The 8,176-nt window shown below is 45.2% G+C and overlaps 1 non-coding gene and 1 pseudogene across 1 annotated transcript; both read right to left on the reverse strand.

Annotated features, from left to right (window-relative positions):
- Positions 1–1,217: 1,217 nt before the first annotated feature.
- Positions 1,218–1,324, reverse strand: LOC124551539. Its single transcript, XR_006967900.1, has one exon. It is a non-coding gene; the product is annotated as a U6 spliceosomal RNA (small nuclear RNA).
- A 16-nt stretch (positions 1,325–1,340) lies between these two features.
- On the reverse strand, positions 1,341–1,400 carry LOC124551543 (annotated as a pseudogene).
- Between the last annotated feature and the right edge of the window lie 6,776 nt (positions 1,401–8,176).

Genomic DNA, 8,176 nt, shown 5'->3' on the forward strand with positions numbered 1-8,176 from the left:
AATGGATCAACGATGAACTTGAACGGATATCATGAGACATCTGCCCCGAACAAATGCAACGAAAAACAGCGAAGAAAACGAGATTATAAAAATGTGGTTAGCGTTCGAGCTGTGCAAGGGGGTTGTGGACGAGGCGGCGGTTCTAATCCTGCCGGGATCTTCATCTATATTTTTTTCATCCCTGGCAAAATTACTTGCCGCAGTGGATACACCGGTTCCCGTGAGATCACCGAAGTTAAGCGCTGTTGGGCGTGGCCGGCACTACGATGGGTGACCATCAAGCCGCCATCTGCTGTTGCCATTTTTCGGGGTGTACTCAGGAGCTACTCGATCGAATAGTAGCGGCTTCGGTCAAGAATACCATCATAACGACCGGGAGAGCGGTGTGCTGACCACACGCTCCTCCTATCCGCATCCTCCATCGAGGATGACACGGCGGTCGGACGGTCCCGGTAGGCCACTCGTGGCCTGAAGACGGAGTGCTGGTAAAATTATTTAATATCTATGACATTTGAGAGGTAATGTGATAAAAAATACCACTTACGTTTTCATGAAGTTGTAGTGAATTTCATATGTGATTTGACTGTTTACTATTTTTAATTATATTTTCAAAGGCGAGGGACAGGCTTGAAAAGGTCAAGTCAAACATCGATGAATGATGATACGAATGACGTTATTCAGAGTCTGTAATACAGAGTCGCAATGTGCCAGACCACAAGATTAATGTACAACTACTCGTCGGATGTGCACTTGACGTCACACGTCGCTGGATGGAATTTGTCATAAGGACATGAAAACATAAATTGAAACGGCGTCTACTACATCGAATGAATACAGTTTTCTCGCATGTACAGGGAATGTTCACAGTTTCTAAGGGAAAACACACCTTGCTGAAATTTTGAAAATTAAATAATATGACCAGTAACGTAAAGAAATTAATAATTAAGATTGTGCGGGAGTCGAATCGTCGCCTCATACACGATCGTCTTACAAAGATCGAACACTAATCAATTTTTTGTTTTAAATTTCATTATCTTCATTGCATTTGTTAGGGGGCGGACTTTCCATGACACCCGTTCAAGTTCATCGTTAATCCATTCACTCAGTCTTTTTTTATTGCAAGCGGCAGCTAACTTTCTGACCGAACACGCTAAGCTACCGTGCCAGCTGTCTCGTACACGTTCGGCTTATGACGTTCGAACGCTAACCACTTGGCCACTTCTGTGGAATGCTTCACGATTTTGCGTGTCGTCCTTGCGCAGGAGCCATGCCAATCTTCTCTGTATCGTTTCAATTTTAGTATATGCAACACCGAAGCGAGTACTTTCACGATTTTGTATGTCATGCTAATCTTCTCTGTATCGTTCCAAATTTAGTATATGTACCGCCTAAACGAGTACAGTCACATGATCAGCATGAACTCTAACGTCCGGCACCTACGTACAGAGACGCGTATAACTTATCTTGAGATTCTCTGGGAACTGCCTGAGTATTGCACTTTTGTGCTTGCACATTATGTTATTTCAATTGGACTACTAAAGGTGTACAAAGTAAGAAGTAAATCCGTGATCCCCCCGTCGTTGCCTCCCCTTGTGAGTAACGCCGGCTGTTCGCACTTGGAACATGTTACTCTCCCGTTTCCTTACTAATTTGCCGCGGTACAATATTCTTAGCTCATTTAATGTAACGTTGCTGTGAGAAAACAAGCTTATTTCGAGTAATCAGTACGGGTTAAGGAAAAACCTCTTGTGCGAAACGCATATTGCTTTGATCCATAAAATTTCGGGCGTGCAGACGCATAAATTTGACTTCTTCTTGTAATATTTTGGCTGAATACCGTCCAGCCATCTTCAGAGTGATCCGAGGTGACTGACCCTCCAGCATTTGCTCCGTCCTTTTAAAGTCTTGGACCGTAACCACTGCGTATGCCGCCACAGACACACAAGGCTCGGCTCTGAGCACTATGGAACTTAACATCAGAGGTCATCAGTCCCCTAGAACTTAGAACTACTTAAACCTAACTAACCTAAGGACATCACACACATCCATGCCCGAGGCAGGATTCGAACCTGCGACCTTAGCGGTCGCGCGGTTCCAGACTGAAGCGCCTAGAACCTCTCGGTCACAGCAGCCGGCAGACACACAAGGCGCCGGAGACCTTCGACCATCTCTACTGTACAATCCACGATGCTGTAGACCATCGATGGCCGTGAGTGATGTGAATAAGGAGACCGTTGATGAAATCATCCAAAATGACAGACGTGTGACGACACGACAGCTTGCTGAAATGACTCGTTTGTCACCGGATAGTGTGATATCACTGGTACTGTCACTAGCGTGCCTTGATTACTGACAAGAGAAATGAAAACGACGAGGAAGAATGTGTGCGACGGTCTCACGAAGACCTTTACTGAAAAGTGGAAACAGTGTTCTGACGGCGTCATTAGCCAGGATGAAATATGATTGTTTTTGTCCGAATCTGAGAGCAAAACCCAATCCATGGAGTGGCATCATCCGGGTTCCCCTCGGAAGAAGAAACCAAGACTTTCATGAACAGCAGGCCGAAAGTGAGGCCTCCTTCCTCTGGGATCAGAGTGGTGTCATCTTCATTGACTTTTTGGAACTTGGCTCCACAATCAACCAGGACCGCTACTGTTTGTCACTGGACAAGCTGCGACGTGCCATCAAGACCCACAGACCACAGCTTCAGGGTCAGCTCATCAGACTACACCATGACAATACCAAACACCATACAGACCTTATGACGCGGGAGACAATCAGGAAAATGGGTTGGAAAATTGTTCCCCATCGTAACTACAGTCCAGACTTGGCTCCGTCTGATTTTTACCTCTTTGGTCGTCTAAAGGCCCACCTGCGCGGTAAAACATTTGATAGAAAGATCTTCTTTCCTGTGTCAAGCGGTGATGTAAAAGTCAATCCCCAGAATTTTACCAAAGTGCATTTACATCATGGAAAGAACGTTGGGCCAGATGCGTCACAGGTGATGGAGGCTACATTCAGGAGGCTCAATGTATAACTAAATGTTCCAAGTGTGTCAACAAAAAATTTCATTCTCCTCCTGAAAAAAGTAAAAAAATTAGAGACGAGTGTGCGAAACTTTTTGAACGCCCTTTGCACAAAGTAATCGCACACTCACAGATAAGGTGCATGGGTGACCAGGTAGGGCCTGCACCGGACTGACCTGTGATGTCAACTCTGTCAAGCGTGAAGACTGTGTAAATGTGCTCCAAGGTTCGGCCAGCCGTATGGACAGTTGCTTCATCCTGTTGGAAGTAACTGTATGTCTTTTCCTCCTCCGTCAATGTTGCAACAAGTGATTTCAAAATGTTGGTAGTGTAATACGCCGAAGTCAGCGTCCGATGAAAGAAGATGGGATCAACAATGCGGTGTGCAGACACTTGACACCAAACACCAGCCTTCTGATCATGGAATGGTGTTTCGTGGAAGTTATACGGATTATCAGCTGTCCAGGACATGTGATTCTGTGAGTTGACATAACAACTCAGGTGAAAGCAGGCTTCATCAGACATAAAGAACAGAACCTTCTCCAAACCATTCATTTTATCTCAGCGAACAGCCACGCACAAAACAGGAGGCGCTGCGGAGCATCTGTTGGTTTTTATGCAGGAACAACAGACGCTCCTAAGGATACATGTGCAGATCCAGGTGGGGTATTCGTCCACATGATAGACGTGATATGCCGGTCTCTAGCGATAGGCGTCGTGTTGATCTGTTAGGACTCTGAATCATTTTCTGACGAACTGTGTGAGTTACGCCGACCGCTGTGGCCGAGCGGTTCTGACCACTTCACTCCAGAACCGCGCGGCTGCTACCGTCGCAGGTTCGAATCCTGCCTCAGGCATGGATGTGTGTGATGTCCTTAGGTTAGTTACGTTAAAATAGTTCTAAATCTAGGGGACTGGTGACCTCAGATGTTAAGTCCTGTAGTGCTTAGAGCCATTTGAACCATTTTGTGTGAGTTAACGAGAATTTCGCTCTTTTTTAAGTATATGGCCGAAAGAGTCAGCCTTCAGGAATTGTGAAACGAACCCTGCCGTGCAGGACCGGATGCCACTAAGGGCGCAGAATCACGACGAGTTGGGGAAACTAACAGGCGTCTATTGTCCATTGAAGCCTAAGCGCTGTAGTGTGCGAGTGAGACAGACTAGAACCTACGTCATAGGGAAACCCAGTAGAAGGCTTTTGTGGCCGATGAGACGTGCCGCGCGGGATTCGCCGAGCGGTCCATGGCGCTGCAGTCATGGACTGTGCGGCTGATCCCGGCGGAGGTTCGAGTCCTCCCTCGGGCATGGGTATGTGTCTTTGTCCTTAGGATAATTTAGTGTAAGTAGTGTGTAAGTTTAGGGACTGATGACCTTAGCAGTTAAGGCCCATAAGATTTCACACACATTTGAATATTTTCGAGGAGACGTAGCAGTGTTAAATATGGCGGACATAGGATCGGCCATAAAGTGAAACATTTATGAATAATATTTAATTCTGTAGTAATGCAGGGAATCAATCCACAGTAATTTCAATCTGCCATCCTCCATAAATTTTCATGCTGATCCGAATGAAACTATAGTAGTTTGGGATTTACTGTTAAAGTAAAATTAACAAGTTTTGTAACAAAGACCTAAATGCTAAATCTGAACGCTTTTGTCAATCTTAACGATCGACATTTCATATAAAAGCGCATCATTAAAATGACAAATGTTGTAAATATCAACTCTGATACTTCATTTGTTCAAAAGATATAGTAAATTTAAATTATTAGTATTTTTAGTTAAGCATCAGATCATCATTTCCTCCACACTAAACGATGACAGCATGACACCTTATTGAATCATTAGGTAATACAATATTTATTGTAAAGTTTAGGGCATAATAGTTACTTTTGTTCTTCATTTACTGACCAGAAAGCACATTGGTGCAAGGCTAATGGCCGTGACATTAAAAGTGGTATGTAAAAGAATTTAACGTTTATTATATAATGGATATTATTGTTACTTTATTTAGAACGTGAAAGTGGTCAATATTTAATTATTTAAACATGTTAAAATGTAAAGTAATGTAGAGTAAGATTTAGCAATTAGATGGACGGCTTCAGGAAAGGGAACTGCGCTAGTCAGTTGACAGAAGATGTTCGGTGCGCCGGAAACGCGGTTGGAGACGGCCAGAGAGGGACTGTTCTGGTCGAGACACCAAAGAGGACAGTTCGGCTGGAGACACCAAAGGAGCAATTAGGACGCAGGGGCGAAAGCGGACGGTCGGTCTTTATGCAGCTAGGAAGTGAAACGACTTAGAAAATTTCACGTTGTGTGATATCGCGGGACTTTGTCTCTGAGCGGTGAGCAGCCGCTGACCTGGTACGGTACTTTTCGCTGAGATTTGCATTTCGCAAACAGATTGTGAATGATAGAACTGTGTCAAATGGATATGCGCTGCAGTGTAATAGTAATTCTAAATAAGACCACTTTCGCTATTACACTACTGGCCATTAAAATTGCTACACCAAGAAGAAATGCAGATGATAAACGGGTATTCATTGGACGAATATATTATACTAGAACTGACATGTGATAACATTTTCACGCAATTTGACTGCATATATCCTGAGAAATCAGTACCCAGAACAACCACCTCTGGCCGTAATAACGGCCTTGATACGCCTGGGCATTGAGTCAGAGCTTGGATGGCGTGTACAGGTACAGCTGCCTATGCAGCTTCAACACGATACCACAGTTCATCAAGAGTAGTGACTGACGTATTGTGACGAGCCAGTTGCTCGGCCACCATTGACCAGACGTTTTCAATTGGTGAGAGATCTGGAGAATATGCTGACCAGGGCAGCAGTCGAGCCTTTTCTGTATCCAGAAAGGCCCGTACAGGATCTGCAACATGCGGTCGTGCATTATCCTGCTGAAATGTAGGGTTTCGCAGGGATCGAATGAAGGGTAGAGCCACGGGTCGTAACACATCTGAAGTGTAACGTCTACTGTTCGAAGTGCCGTCGATGCGAACAAGAGGTTACCGAGACGTGTAACCAATGGTACCGCATACCATCACGCCGGGTGATTCGACAGTATGGCGATGACGAATACACGCTTCCAATGTGCGTTCACCGCGATGTCGCCAAACACGGATGCTATCATCATGATGCTGTAACCAGAACCTGGATTAATCCGAAAAAGTGACGTTTTGCCATTCGTGCACCCAGGTTCGTCGTTTAGTACACCATCGCAGGCTCTCCTGTCTGTGATGCAGCGTCAAGGGTAACCGCAGCCATGGTCTCCTTGCTGATAGCCCATGCTTCTGCAAACGTCGTCGAACTGTTCGTGGAGATGGTTATTTTCTTGCAAACGTCCCCATCTGTTGACTCAGGGGTCGAGACGTGGCTGCACGATGCGCTACAGCCATGCGGATAAGATGCCTGTCATCTCGACTGCTAGTGATACGAGGCCGTTGGGATCCAGCACGGCGTTCCGTATTACCATCCTGAACATACCGATTCCATATTCTGCTAACAGTCATTGGATATCGAATAACGCGAGCAGCAATGTCGCGATACGATAAACTGCAATCGCGATAGGCTACAATCCGACCTTCATCAAAGTCGGAAACGTGATGGTAGGTATTTCTCCTCCTTACACGAGGCATCACAACAACTTTTCACCAGGCAACGCCGGTCAACTGCTGTTTGTGTATGAGAAATCGGTTGGAAACTTTCCTCATGTCAGCACGTTGTAGGTGTCGCCACCGGCGCCAACCTTGTGTGAATACTCTGAAAAGCTAATCATTTGCATATCACAGCATCTTCTCCCTGTCGGTTAAATTTCTGGTCTGTAGCACGTCATCTTCGTGGTGTAGAAATTTTAATCTCCAGTAGTGTAGTTTATTTCTGAATAAACACTATTCTAACCAAATCGCCACTGTGTGGCCTACATCATCTATGGGTCGTTAATATAGTTCCCGATATTATTATCGCTGTTATTATATGTTATGTTAACTTTGTATTTCGCAAACTTGCCATCAGCCAGACAACCCCTGGACGAGTATGAGCCGAGACATTTCGACGAAGAGGAACCGCATGTGAGCCCGAACATCTTTGGAGATGTTAGCTCGCAACTGCAGTACATTTTCTTGTGTGAGGCCACGATGCGGTATGTTTCTTGATTTGTTCAAAACAGATCCTGTCTTACGCCATTTTCAAACTAAGCGTTGCATGGCACCATTTGCTGGCACTTTGACACCATTAAACCTCTCAGCACACAACAGCTTTGTTGTCACGTAACTTTCCTCGACGAACACTCGCCGCTCCACCGTGAGTACTATCGCCGTTTTGCACTGATTCACTCACACTGACACAACCCGCACAACACTCTGAACCGCTGTAACTCGTGTAGCGGGCGTACACGTGGTGTGCGCGTCACGGGGTGTGGTTATACGCGTCCGGGGCACTTATTTGCCCCATCCTGTACTGTCTACACAGTCTCTCCCCACTTCAGTAGAACGCACAAAACGTCACAAAAGCCCTTCATTGGGATCGTTTTCAGTTCGCGCGATACATTCGCACCTTCTTCTGTCTTCGCGAACGGTCAGAGATCCATCATCCTATATTGTGACGTTTTAGTGGTAGGTTCATAATGATAACGCCAAGTTTCGTCACCCCTGATGATTTTTGCTAGTAAACATTTGTCTGCGTTTTGCACTTCAATCAAGTTGCGGCAGATGACCACGTACAACTGGTTTTGTTCGATAGTGTAGGTGTGCGGATCATTCAAAACATTTTGGATAATGTCTTGGACACTTGATTTAGAAATCGGCTTGCGTCACAACAACGTTGCCACACCATCGCCACACGTCCGTTTCTTAATACTGCATTCACACAGCTGACTGCTCGAATGCACATCTTTTGTTTATAATTGTAAGTTCAGGATGCCGCCGTAGTTACTGCGCTGACATCGCTTATCTGCCAGGAATAAAATCAGTCTCTGAACTTCCGGAACACGCGGTGTGTATTGAGGAGCGCATCTCGTTGAGTTGTGCCGGATAATGCAGCGAATTTTATAATGTATTCGAGAAATTTTTTACGTTTCTAGCTGCCGATTTATGAAACTGACATTTTTTTTATTGAACGAGTGATATTCTCCTT

The sequence above is a fragment of the Schistocerca americana genome, chromosome 9, assembly GCF_021461395.2.
Source record: "Schistocerca americana isolate TAMUIC-IGC-003095 chromosome 9, iqSchAmer2.1, whole genome shotgun sequence".
Lineage (NCBI taxonomy): Eukaryota > Metazoa > Arthropoda > Insecta > Orthoptera > Acrididae > Schistocerca > Schistocerca americana.